The 12276-nt window shown below is 41.4% G+C and overlaps 1 protein-coding gene and 1 non-coding gene across 2 annotated transcripts in view; both read right to left on the bottom strand.

Annotated features, from left to right (window-relative positions):
- The window catches only part of RBFOX1 (RNA binding fox-1 homolog 1), a 2602982-nt gene that overhangs the window by 984186 nt on the left and 1606520 nt on the right, over nucleotides 1-12276 (bottom strand).
- Nucleotides 9557-9618, bottom strand: LOC118146552 (U7 small nuclear RNA). The gene has a single exon (XR_004732408.1). It is a non-coding gene; the product is annotated as a U7 small nuclear RNA (small nuclear RNA).

Raw genomic sequence — 12276 nt, 5'->3', positions numbered from 1 at the left:
TCTACTCTCTGTCCTCCAGAGATCAACTTTTTAGCTCCCACATATGAATGAGAACATGTGGTATTTCTCTTTCTGTGCTTGGCTTACTTCAGTCAACATAATGGCCTCCTTCCAGCTCCATCCATGTAGTTGTAATGGACAGCATTTCATCCTTTTTGATGGCTGAATAGTATTCCATTGAGCATACATACAGCATTTTAATCTAATCATCTCTTAATGGATACTGAGGCTGATTTTATACCTTTGATATTGTAAATAGTGCTGCAGTACACAGGAGTTATTTGAGATAGTGATTTACTTTCCTTTGTGTAAATATCGATAGCAGGATTTTGCTGGGTTTTGTGGTAGCTTAGTTTCTTGAGAAATCTCTGTATTGTTTTCCATATTAACTGTGCCAATTTTCATTCAAACAACATGCAGGAAAGTTCCCCTTTCTCCACATGCTTTCCAGAATTTATTTTTTATCTTTGTGATAATAGCCATTCTAACTGGGATGAGATGATACTGCATTGAGGTTCTGATCTGCATTTATCTGATAATCAGTGGTGTTAAGCATTTTTTTTATAACTGTTGGCCATGTATTTGTTTTATGACACAGTTTTGCTCTTGTCACCCAGGCTGGAGTGCAATGGGACGATCTCAGCTCACTGTAACCTCCGCCTCCTGGGTTCAAATGATTCTCCTGCCTCAGCCTCCTGAGTAGCTGGGATTACAGGCACCCATCACAACAACTGGCTAAATTTTTTTTTTTGTATTTTTAGTGGAGACAGAGTTTTACTATGTTGGCTAGGCTGGTCTCAAACTCCTGACCTCAGGAGATCCACCCACCTTGACCTCCCAGTGTTGGGAGTATGGTGTGAGCCACTGTTCCTGGCCTGTAAGTCTTCTTTTGAGAAATGTTTATTTAGATCCTTTTCCCATTATTTTAATGGGATTATCATTATTAATACTGCTATGGAGTTGACTGTGCTCCCTGTCTTCTATTCTGGATATGACTTGACTGAATAGCTTACAGATATTTGCTCCCATTCTACAGATCCTCTCCTCCCTTCATTCACTGTTCCCTTTGCTGTGCCAAAGTTTTTTAGTCTAATATAGCCTATTTGTATATTTTTGTTTCTGTTACCTGTGCCTTTGAAGTCTTAGCCATAAACTCTTTTCCCAGGCCAGTGACTTAATGCATTTTACCTATGTTTACTTCTAGTCGTTTTAAAGTATCAGGTTGCAATCTTGAATGCATTCATTTTGAGTTGATTTTTGTATATGGTGAGAGAGAGGGTCTTGTTTCATTCTTCGGCATATGGATATCCATTTTTCCCAGCACTATTTATCAAAGCATGTGTCCTTTTCCCAATGTATATAATGATTACATAAAATCAATTATATGTAAATGGTAGTAAAGTATATATTTTTTAAATGGTTGCAAATATTTAGATTTTTTAAGTTTTCTACAATGAATGACCAAGAAAACTTGCAAAAAGGGTCTTGCTGCCAACAGAGCTGGTCAGTTCCCAGGTGGTCACTCCCCAGGAGGTACCTCATTGAGCACTGTCATCCAAACAGGGCTGATGTGATTGCAGAAGTGGGCACTTATTGACCTCAGCTAGCAATTTGAAACTGGCTATAAATTGTCCCTTTCGGTCTTAACACACAGGATGTTTCTACATGGGAAAAGTGCATCGGCTGCAGTTTTCAGCAATACGTTCTCAAAAGTCAATTTCACCTTTTGGCAGCTCTGAGAGAATCCATATTACTTTAAGTATAATCGCTCCAAATAGGGGCAACAGTTAGAAGGAGGGGAGGAAAAAAAAAAAAAAGAAATGCAAAGTACAGGGGGTGACAAGTAGTTGTTTTTGAATAACAGGGAAGTAATACTACAAGTAAAGAATTCTCTAGTATTATATTTAGAGCAAAATGATTAAAAGTTGTTTCTATTAAAGTTCTAATTCGTTACAGTTAAAAGAGCCCCAGTACCCCACAATAAAAAATTGAAACAACAGAATACCCTGCTGACTAAGAGAGAAATGAAACATCAAAACTGTAGTAAATATTTAAGGTGTTCTGACGGGCCATCTTGGCATTAAAACATTCCACTTCCTGCATTCATCTCTCTCTCTCTCTCTCTCTCTCTCTCTCACTCACTCACTCTCTTTCTCCCGCCTCCAAAACAATATCCCCATATATAAAAGTGTGCTCCTGAAAAATTCAACAATACACAATCAATGCAAAAAGCGACTGAAGACTCATTTGTAGAGAGAAATTTTATGTGGGAATCGGTGCTGAGGGGGGAACAGTGGGAACCTGAAGAGTGCTTTAATTTTCCTCATGAAAAAGAAGAGCTGAAACTGTGGAAGAAGCACCAGGAAAGAGCTTCATTCACCGAATCTTCAACCACAGGTTTTGAAATATAATTCCCAAGATGACTTTGCTTTTACTAATAAATTTGATTCCAATTTAGGTGAAAATTTTCAGAGAGATATTTATATCCAACACCATTTATGCAATGTGGACTGTGGCTATTGAGTTAGGGGAGCGTCCGCAATGCATTTCTGGAAATTCATCTGAATAAACCAGGTGTACATTCTCACCTGAACCCCAGAGCACAGACCCTTTCAGAGCTGTGGCTGCCTGAGTGTTGAGTTCTGCAATCAATTTCTACTCAAAAGAAAAATGCCGCCGTAATATGAAGTGACATGCTATGTCTTTGCATTGTTCAAAATACTTAGGTAAGATCACAGTGTCTTTATTTTTTTATTCTGAAGGCTGGTGTGTAAATTGGATAAACTACTCAAGAGGGGTTGGGTAACGGAAAATAACCCACTAAAAAGCATCCAAGTAAACACTCAGCTCCAAAACGAGCGATTCTCTTCTCCTTCGGTAATTAAGCATTCAAACCAGTAAACAGCTTGGTTGGAATGATTTTATGACAAACGACCGAGAGCATATCAACCATAAAACTCAGCTCCGCAAAAATCCCTCAAGCCCAGGAAACTCAATCAATGTAGAGCAGGCAACAGCCTCAGCTGTGGCAGCATTCTCTCACTCTGAGTCACATAAATCCGAGGAGGCCAGGGCTGCTCAGCTAACTCTGACACAAGACACGAGTGAGGAGGAGGGCACTAGGCTTTGCGCGGGGAGACAGAAAAGGAAGGAAGACAAGAAGTATGTTTCGCTTTCTCCCTTTTGCTCTGTTGCTGGTTCTACTTAAAGGAGGTGGTGAAGAGACAAAATTGTGTAGTTTCTGTTAAGACAGACATAACAAATATTCAAAGAGAAGAAGAAAACAGGCAGAGAGACATGATATAGGAGACCAGGTGTGGTGGCTCATACCTGTAATCCCAGCACTTTGGGAGTCCAAAGCGGGTGGATCATGAGGTCAGGAGTTCAAGACTAGACTGACAAACATAGTGAAACCCATCTCTACTAAAAATACAAAAAAATTAGCTGGGTGTAGGGCTGGGCACCTGTAATCCCAGCTACTCCAGAGGCTGAGGCAGGAGAATCACTTGAACCTGGGAGGCGGAGGTTGCAGTGAGCTGAGAGTGCATCACTGCACTCCAGCCTGGGCAACAGAGTGAGACTCCACCTCAAAAAAAGAAAAAGAGAGACCTGGTACAGAGGAGAAAAAGGGGGACACTGGGTTATGGCAAGATGATCTTGGGGCAACTATGGTCCCTGAAGCGTCCTAGAGTAAAGGAATGGATATGAATGCAAGCACATAATGTTTATCTCAGCCTATGAGATATCCATGTGACTATTCACTTTTGCACCACATTTTCCCAATGTTGCAGTATGCAAATTTCCAAATAGCAAAGCTGAAAAAATTTTGCAGCAAACATCTATGTATCTACCACATGTATTCTACTATGGGCATTTCACTATAATTGCTTTATCTCAGATATTTCCATCTGTTCATCCCTCTCTCCGTCCATCAACCCATCTTATTTTTGGTGCATTTCAAAGTAAATTTCAGACATTATTAAAATACTTCCTAGCACGCACATTTGCTCAAGTTTAATATTTGTATTTTTTGTGACATTACTTCCTAATACTACTATACGATCACAATGAAACCATTGAAATCGATTTTGCAATTTGCACATTTGTATATTTTCTCTTCTCCACAGCAACCAAATAAATTACACATTCACACCTTATAAACACATTGCCAATAGGAAGATAAAAATTATCTGGGAGAGCCAGGTGCGGTGGCTCACGCCTGTAATCCCAGCACTTTGGGAGGCCGAGGCGGGTGGATCACGAGGTCAAGAGATCGAGACCATCCTGGTCAACATGGTGAAACCCCGTCTCTACTAAAAATACAAAAAATTGGCTGGGCATGGTGGCGCGTGCCTGTAATCCCAGCTACTCAGGAGGCTGAGGCAGGAGAATTGCCTGAACCCAGGGGGCGGAGGTTGCGGTGAGCCGAGATTGCGCCATTGCACTCCAGCCTGGGTAACAAGAGCGAAACTCCATCTCAAAAAAAAAAAAATTATCTGGGAGAATAGAGAAACTGAAATATGTGAACAGAGAGGCTGACAGAGAACATAGAGCCCTGCTTCCAAAAAAAATTAGACTAAGAATGAAGTTTGATAGTTTCATTACCACCATGAAAAGGTGGCAGTCAAAAAGCAGTAAGGTAAAGGGGGTAGGAAAGTCTGAAACCAAGAGAAGTACTCATGTTGCAGGAAAATGATATGCAGAAAGGAGTGTGTGTTAGAGTTCTTTTTTTTTTTTTTTTTTTTTTTTTTGAGACGGAGTTTCGCTCTTGTTACCCAGGCTGGAATGCAATGGCGCGATCTCGGCTCACTGCAACCTCCGCCTCCTGGGTTCAGGCAATTCTCCTAACTCAGCCTCCTGAGTAGCTGGGATTACAGGCACACGCCACCGTGACCAGCTAATTTTTGTGTTTTTAGTAGAAGCAGGGTTTCACCATGTTGACCAGGATGGTCTCAATCTCTTGACCTCGTGATCCACCTGCCTCGGCCTCCTAAAGTGCTGGGATTACAGGCGTGAGCCACCGTAGAGTTCTTATTGATATTCCAGAGCAGGGGAACGGAAGAAAATTATGGCAAGATGCCATAGTAAGAAGCCTAAAAAAGTTTACAAAGTTCAGCGAAGAATATCACTTAACTCCGGGAATGTGCTAACTCGCTTTCAAAGATGCGCAGACAGCAAGGTCCAGCGATAGAGAATGTCATCTTGGATCTCTAAATTCCACAACTCTTTGAAACGTGGAGCCATCAATTCCTTGTGGCCAATTTCTTGCTTCATCCTCTCTATGTTTAGAGAGAGCATAGCACATTAATTAGACTGAGATCATTCTATTTCATCCAAAGTTATTGGAGGTTTGGAGTGCTTCCAAATTGCATTTCAATCTATCACTTCAATGTTACAAATGACAAATCAATATTTTTAATTCTTTTCCATCTTAATGTTGCCTGATGGCACAAAGCCAGCACATCGTATAAGAAATATGCAGATTGCTAAGGCCATACTTTGAACATAATGGAATGCAAAACACTCGTTTTATGGTACATGCAGGCAGTGGGTCACCCGAGTAGATGGACGCCCAGCAGGAGTTACAGAAATGAACACCTTTCTGAAGTTGAAAGCAGTGGTAACTTGTTACTGAGTCACCTATTCCAACTGGGATCCTATTAAAGTACTTGATTTGAGGGCAAGGACATAAAATCTCAATTAAAAATATTGTTTGTTAAAGCCTGGACTCATGCTGGCACCCGTGGAAAATTCATATAAACCAGCAGCGCATCTCCATGTAAAATTCAATTATGTAAGTCCAAGATTGTAGCTGGTCAGAGACAGCTTTGTTATAAAAATAATAACAAGTGGGTTACGATAATCGCCCATTCTTCTTAAGACCACAGGGGCAGTAAATGACGCGAGTTCAGTGCCCGGAATTGCCGTTCCTGTCTTTATCCGCTTACGCGTTGTAAGGAGCAAGCTGATGAGAAACAATGGACTCAAGACATAAAGCAATATTATTGGCTTTCTCTGACATTTCATGCAGTCTAAGACAAGAAAAGTCCAAAACTCCCAAATTGGATATGTGGACGAAGTACTGTATGTTCTTTGTAGTTTTCTTTTCTTTCTTTCTTTCTTTCTTTTCTTTTTTTTTTTTTTTGAGACAGAGTTTCGCTCTTGTAACCCAGGCTGGAGTGCAATGGCGCGATCTCGGGTCACCACAACCTCTGCCTCCTGGGTTCAGCCAATTCTCCTGCCTCAGCCTCCTGAGTAGCTGGGATTACAGGCACAAGCCACCGTGCCAGCTAATTTTTTGTATTTTTAGTAGAGACGGGGTTTCACCATGTTGACCAGGATGGTCTCGATCTCTTGCCCTCATGATCCACCCGCCTCGGCCTCCCAAAGGTTTTCTTTTTTTTTTTTGACATTTGTCCCACTTTTTCACCCAGGCTGGAGTATAGTGGCGCGATCTTGGCTCACTGCAACCTCCGCCTCTCGGGTTCTAGAAATTCTCCTGCCTCAGCCTAACGAGTAGCCAGGACTACAGGCACACGCTGCTATGCCTGGCTAATTTTTTATATTTTAGTAGAGACAGGGTTACAATGTGTTGCCCAGGCTGTTCGCAAACTTCTGAGCTCAGGCAATCCACCTCAGCCTCCCAAAGTGCTGGCATTACAAGCGTGAGCCACCGCACCCGAACTACCTTTGCAGTTCGTTATCCACTGAGTGACCCCAAAATCATTTCACCTACAAGTGAGGCAAAGAATTGTTGCAGATGGATTTAGACATAGGAAATTAGGATGTTCAGTCATTGGGGTGCAAATGCCTCAATTGTAGGAACCACCCCTCTTTAGGAAACTTCCTAGCTAATTCCTCTTTGTCTCATGTATCTAAGTGCATTTTCAGTCCATTCATTTTTCTGGTAGAGGCCACTGTGATTTCTCTCCTGCACCGCGGCCACTTCCTCCTTAGCCACCTACTCCCCATCCATTCTAGAGTCAATAAAAGTGACCTCCTAATAACAAACATCAGAGCTCAATACCCTGGTCCTTAAAATTCCTAGTTGTTTCCTATTGTAGTTCAAATAAAATGTAAACTAACCTTCAAAGGCCTCATAGGACCTGACCTTTGTCTTCCTATTCAAGCTCAGGTCCTCCACTGACTTTTTTGCTAACCTTGACCTCCCTGGTCTCCTTTTTATTCTTTCCCACTTCAAGGCCTTTGAACATGCTGTTTGTATTTGTTTCTAATGATCCTTCCTCTTTTTTTTTTTTTTGAGATGGAGTCTCACTTTGCTGCCCAGGCTAGAGTGCAGAGGCGCCATCTCAGCTCATTGCAACCTCCGCCTCCCAGGTTCAAAGGATTCTTCTGCCTCAGCCTCCCAAATAGCTGGGATTATAGGCACAAGCCACCATGCCTGGCTAATTCTTTAGTAGAGACAGAATTTCACCATGTTGGGAAGGCTGGTCTTGAACTCCTGACCTCATGATCCACCTGCCTTGGGCTCCCAAAGTCCTAAGTGCTGGGATTACAGGCATCAGCCACTGCGCCCAGCCATGATCCTTCCTCTTTTTGGCCAGTTGACACCTTCATATCACTCAGACTTTTGCTTAAATGGGTTCTTCTCCAAGAACCCTTCCCTGGCTCACTGATCTGAAGCAAACATTACTGTGCCTTTTGCTATCATTCACTATTTCAGCTTCCTGGTTTCTTCATCACATACATCTCCTTTGGTATTTATTCTTATTATTATTTATGTTTTTCACACTTCCATGACTGAAATAATAATTAGTCCATGAAGGCGAGGGTCTGTCTCATACACTGCCTTATCCCCTTAACAACAGCAATAAGTAACAACTGACTGACTGAATGAATGAGCACCCCCGTCCTAGCATCACTGCAGGTGTTTTTAACTTGGGTCTAACTATTTCTTTTTAAGTATCTCTTACAGTGATGGACAAGGAATATCTTTAAACACCACACTCTGGTCACCAGTTTATTTTAACATTCTTCTATCTCTGATAAACTGCTGGTAACAGCATATCAAGAAACATATGTCAAGAAATATTAAATTTGAATTTTAAAAAGGGTGTTTTGGTAGTCTGAAAACATCATTTACTCCCGAACCACCCTGGTTTCAGTCCCTGCTGCTATTTTAAGCCCAGTTGCAATTAAGCGCCTAAACACCGTAATAACACATCCATCACCAACCTCCTCTCTCTGACCCATTATTAAAACTAAGAAATGGTGTGAGGCTATGAGAATGATCCAATACAAATGACTAACAGCTACTGATAAATTTACCTTTAACAAATGCCCTCCGGGAGAGCCCACGATTCAATAGGTTTTGCTATTTCTTTTTCCTTCTCCTGCATCCCGTTTTGCTCTCTCCAGCGCACCACTCAGTGCAAATACAGCAGCTGCAGTTCTGACAGTAACAGAAAGATCATAACCCTATCCACCTCGACTGAAATCTTAATGTTAGCCCCTGGTTGATAGCTACATCAATTTCAAAGATGTCCTTCCAATCCAAGTCTGTTAAGAGAGAAAAATTCATAAAACTCTGAGAGCGCCATCTTTTCATTCGTGTGTCTACTAACCGGGAACACCCTGATACAGTCAGCTTGGCCCTCATTACATTCTGAGGACGTGGAGATGGAGAACTCTTTCAGAAATGTGTTTCCTGCTGGCTATTATTCCAACGGAGACAGAAAGCAAGAGGAAATAAAAACATTTTACATCGCATTCTTCAGTGATTTTCATCATGAGGCCGCTCTGTTGACACTGAGAAATTTCCAAGTCGCTGTTATTCTTAAGCAAGAATCTGTGCGCTGCAATTCTTTGGGCTTCTTATTCACTGAGGTCACTAAGATTGGTTACTCCTGATGTAGTGATTAGGACAGAGACTCCAGGAGATGAAGAATGTATATGAGGTCAATACACGATGCAATGAATGAAAAGAGGAGCTTTGAAATCAGCATCGCTGCCTGCTGGGTATGTACTCAAAGGCAGGTTAGTTCTAATCCCCTGAACCTCAGTATCCTTATCTGCAAATTGGGGAAAATATAAGCCCTACCTCCCAGGACCGTTATGAGTATAAAGTGCTTGAGTGACCATAACAGCAAGAACCCGGATCCATCGCATGCCCCCTTGGGGAAGGATGGTAGCACTCATGTACTGAGCGCTTACTGTGAACGAGGCACCATGTGGAATGTGTCCTATGCACATCTGTTCTCTCATTTAATTGGGTTGATGCCATTTCTGACTTTCTGTACCAATGAGGAACCCAGGCTCAGATGGGACAGACAACTTGCCAACACATGATCTTGCCTGGAATGCATAGCAGAGCAGGATCCAGACCCAGATCTGTCTGAGACCACGACTTTTTCTCTCGAATGTCTCTGGCCTTCCTAGTAGTTGCTCAGTGAATGTTGGTTTCCAATACGTTTCACTCAGCTGTCGACAGGAATATCGGTCATTTTATGAACACCCATATTGGCTCCTCCTGTCATTTAATCCTGTGATTTTTAATTCTTCCCTTTCAAAAACATTTTTATTTTATAAATTATTAGAGTGCTTTATAGCAAAACCCAGAAAGCCAGCTAGACAAATTCTAAAAAAACTGTAACACTAATTTTCTGAGGTCTATGTTCTTCCTTGTCAGTCTTGCTCACTGCTGAAATTCTAGCATCTAGAAGGTATTCAGTAAAATCTTATTGAATGAAAGGTAAAAGATAAGTAATCATAACTTTTGAGAATTCATCATACACCTAAGTCAAGTTCAAATTCCATATATCCCAGATAACTTCTGTTCATGCATACACAGCAAGTTCAAAGTCTATATACTCCAAATAATTTGATGTTTTGTTGGTTTTAGAGAGGGTCGTGCTTTGTCACTCAGGCTGGAGTGCAGCGATGTAATGAACTACAGCCTCAAACTTCTGGGTTCAAGTGATTCTACCACTTCAGCCCCCCAAGTAGCTGGAATTACAAATGCATGCCATCATGGCAAGCTAATTTTTTATTCCATTTTTTGGAGAGACAAGGTCTTCTTTTGTTACTCAGGCTGGTCTTGAACTCCTGGGCTTAAGCAGTCTTCCTATACTGGCCTCCCAAAGTGCTGGGATTATAGGTGTGAGCCGCAGTGCTTAGCCCAAATAATTTGTTTCTTATACATACATATGTGTATAGTTATATGCGTGTGTGTGTGTGTGTGTGTGTGTGTAGAGAGAAGGAGAGAGAAAAGAAGGCTGGGTCTATATACCACTGGTATTTATGCACAGCATGGTACTGAACCCATAATGGTACCCAATTAAATACGCATTTATTGCCTAATTGAGATGCTGGTAAATCATGCCATAAATAATATTGGGAAAAAAACGATACTACCAGATAATAATTCCATATACAAGTTAACACAAAAAAGGATCAGTAAAATGGTACAACAAATAGCTGTGTTACCACTGGTGAAAAACCCATCAAATCACACAACCGAAGTCTTGTATAACATGTGTATTGTAAAAGATACAAAATTTCGAAAACACAGCCCAATCCTCCTGATGCTGAAGTTGATAGCGTATTGTGCTTTCCCCCAGTTTTACAATTTTGAAGCCATAAGGTATGGATTGCCTCTGAAAGTTTTATGTCAGAAAAATGACGCTGGATGGTGGCTAGGGACTGAGAGTAAGTCAAGATTCAGACATCTACGAGAGGGTAAATTCACAACTCCCAGGAATCTCTTTGCATGAGTTGCTATCCATGAAGTAGATGGTGCCCAGAAGACGTACTTCTGCTTGTGCAAAAAAGACAGCAATGAGAACGGCACAGTAGGGGTGGTGTGGGACAGCAATTATTTTTTTTAAACGAGAGACAATATCTGAGATGTTTAACGAGAGGAGCCACAGAAGGAACTAAAAAATACCACTTTTAATAGAGATTCTGTGAATACTGCCCCAACAGACTTCTTACATATCCCAGGAGACAGTGTAAACCACTAGGATAATTTAACATTCTCCCCGTTTGGCATGGTATAGGGACCTGCTCTGGAACCGTGAGGCATTCTACAGAGGGCTGGCAGAACTCTGGTAGGCTAACGCTTCAGCAATCTATGTCAAGAGATGAGATTGCAGTTTGGGCCCAAGTGAGACACCTGCTGGTTTCTGACTTTCCGTACCAATGAGGAACCCAGGCTCAGATGGGACAGACAACTTGCCAACACACGATCTTGCCTGGAATGCATAGCAGAGCAGGATCCAGACCCAGATCTCTCTGAGACCACGACTTTTCTCTCGAATGTCTCTGGCCTTCCTAGTAGTTGCTCCTGCTGGTGTCTCACTACCAAAATACTGGGAAGACTGCTAGGAGATGGGAGTTTCTATGAACTGGACATCAAGATTTAAGTTGTTATGGTTAATAAAATCTCGCATTCCTATAGCAGACGGGATCACTAGGAACATTTGGATTATAAATATATATATATTTGACTACATTTATCAATATTTCACTTTTCTTCCCTGTGTAAACTTTCAATTAATTGATAATAGTTAAGGATTAATAAGACAACAGCACTTCTTTTTTTCCCCTGACACCTGTGTCTCATTCTGTCACCCAGGCTGGAGTGTAGTGGCACAATCACCGCTCACTGCTACCTCAACTTCCCGTGTTCAGGTGATCCTCCCACCTCAGACTCCCAAGTAGCTGGGACTACAGATATGTGTCACCATGCCAAGCAAAAGTTTTGTATTTTTTTTGTAGAGATGAAGCTTTGCCACGTTGTGTAGGGAGGTCTTGAGCTCCTGAGCTCAAGTGATCTACCCATCTTTTCTTCCCACAGTGCTGAGATTACAGGTGTGAGCCAACAGGCCCAGCACACCACTTTGATTTACTGTAGCTTCCCATTACATCTGGAAATCACACAGTATTCACCTTCGCAAATTTCTCTTCTTTTCAAAGATATTTTGGCCACTCTAGTTCATTTATATTTCCATATGAATTTCAGAATAAGTTTGACAGTTTTCATAAAAAAAAAAAAAAAAGGACTGCTGGAGTTTGTCATGATGTTGAATCTAAAGATCAATTAGGGGAGACTAAGATAAGTTTCTCAACCTACACACATGAAATGGGCACACATGCTCACATGTTTACGTCTTCTTTAACTCCCCTCAGCTCTTCTGTAGTTTTAAGAGTATAGGACTAGCATCTCTTCCACCAGATTTGTTTCTCTAAGAATTTCACTTTTTAAAACGCCACTGCAAATGATATTGTTAAGATTCGATTTCCAATTTGTGTAAC

This window comes from Callithrix jacchus, chromosome 12 (genome assembly GCF_049354715.1).
Source record: "Callithrix jacchus isolate 240 chromosome 12, calJac240_pri, whole genome shotgun sequence".
NCBI lineage: Eukaryota > Metazoa > Chordata > Mammalia > Primates > Cebidae > Callithrix > Callithrix jacchus.
This window is presented reverse-complemented; position numbering and strand designations above follow the sequence as displayed.